Source organism: Balaenoptera musculus, chromosome 1 (assembly GCF_009873245.2).
Source record: "Balaenoptera musculus isolate JJ_BM4_2016_0621 chromosome 1, mBalMus1.pri.v3, whole genome shotgun sequence".
NCBI classification, from domain to species: domain Eukaryota; kingdom Metazoa; phylum Chordata; class Mammalia; order Artiodactyla; family Balaenopteridae; genus Balaenoptera; species Balaenoptera musculus.
In genome coordinates this window covers 87,089,134-87,090,849 of record NC_045785.1, presented here as the reverse complement: position 1 = coordinate 87,090,849, position 1,716 = coordinate 87,089,134, and the positions used below count along the sequence as shown (strand labels likewise).

Sequence of the window (1,716 nt, the reverse complement as noted above, 5' to 3'; positions counted from 1 at the left end):
TCACTGATGCTAGTGCCTTGATAACCCTTATTCCATATATTTTGTCCATCTGCGTTTTTTATTTTTCAGGTTCAGTGATAATTCTGTTCCCAGCTACTCCATCTTAGTTGGAAATGGATATTCCTAAGTGTATTCATTCTGATCCTAAACGACAACTGGTAAGTCTCAGCATTCTGAGCACTGAATAAGCAACCACAATGTTCATACAATCACATACAATCATGGAGTCTCAACTATTCCTCTGTGAAATAACCCATACATAAAGAAAAAAAAAAAGATGTCTTTGACCTGAACTGTTGTTGTTGTTTAATGGGTATTGCTTTCAGTAAATATTTTATACTTTATCTTTTTAAAAATTGCTTTTTAAAATTAATATTTTTCATACTATTCTTGAGTAGTGATATTTGTTAATGTGCTGTGCATTAATTTTGTTTTGCACTGCCAAGTTAAAGCCCTTTTCACTAGACTGTAAAGGTAAATCTAGAAATTACTTATTTTACATTTATTTCTTTTTAAAATCCAGGATGGGCCTGGGTGACTCGGAGCCCCTGTCTTTGGGCCCCAGCCCGCGGTCTCTGGCTGTGTGTGAGGCAAGATGTCGAGGTGCAGCTTGGAGAACCAGGATGCTCAGTTGTAAGATGCTCTCACAAATGTGGAGAAGTATTTTGGAGAGTTGTGCTAAATCTTTGCTGCTTATGTGCAGAAAACTGCCAGACTGGGATACAAAGCAGAGCTCCTGGTGAATGAAATCAATGTGTATGCCTCTACAGAGAGCCCAAATTTAAAGCAGGGCCTGAAAAACTTTGCTGACGAGTTTGCCAAACTTCAGGATTATCGACAAGCAGACGTTGAAAGACTTGAAGCCAAAGTAGTTGAACATTTGAAAGCTTATGGAACCACTGTAAAAATGAAATGAGATGACCTCAAAGTAACATTAACAGCAAGGAATCAAGAAGCTTTTCAACAGTTAACTCAGAAAGAATATGTCAGAGAAACCCATCTGACTGACATGTTATTTCACAGGCAGAAACTGAATTACAAAGAGCTACAAGGGATGCTACCTGCACAACTCGTCATCTGGAGGAACCTACTGACAATTTTGAAAAGCAGAAAATAATGGATATAAAGACTATATTTTCAGAATTTATCATTATTGAAATGTTATTTCACAGCAAAGCTTTAGAGTTCTACACTGCTGCCTACCAAAATATACAACAGATTGATGAAGAAGATTTAGAGGTTTTCCAAAATTCTCTGTATCCACCAGATTATTTATGTCATTTAGATATCATCAGAGCAAATTCAAAGTCACCTCTTCAGAGATCACTGTCAGCTAAGTGTTTATCTGGAGCAGGACAGGTAACTACTTGTTGACTAAGAAAGGATCAACAAGCAGAAGAGGATGATGAAGAAGATGACGACTTAGATGTTATAGAAGGAGAAAATTAAATTTCTTAAGTAAACTTTGCATTTCCATTTTCATCTCAAACGACTTGAAATCCAGATTTACTAAAACTGTAAAACTTTACACTGGATTCATACATTAAACCTCAAAATGAAATCCTACTGGAAATGGAGAAATTATTAAAGGAAATTTATGCTGACCAATAAATAAATAAATAAAATTCAGGATGTGTCCATGTAAACATTATTTTAGAAGAATAAACAGGGGGAGGCCTTCAAGATGGCAGAGGAGTAAGATGTGGAGATCACCTA

At 36.1% G+C, this 1,716-nt stretch overlaps 1 pseudogene; it reads left to right on the top strand.

Annotated features, from left to right (window-relative positions):
* The first annotated feature begins 595 nt into the window (after positions 1-595).
* LOC118890203 lies at positions 596-1,449 on the top strand (annotated as a pseudogene).
* Positions 1,450-1,716: the final 267 nt, after the last annotated feature.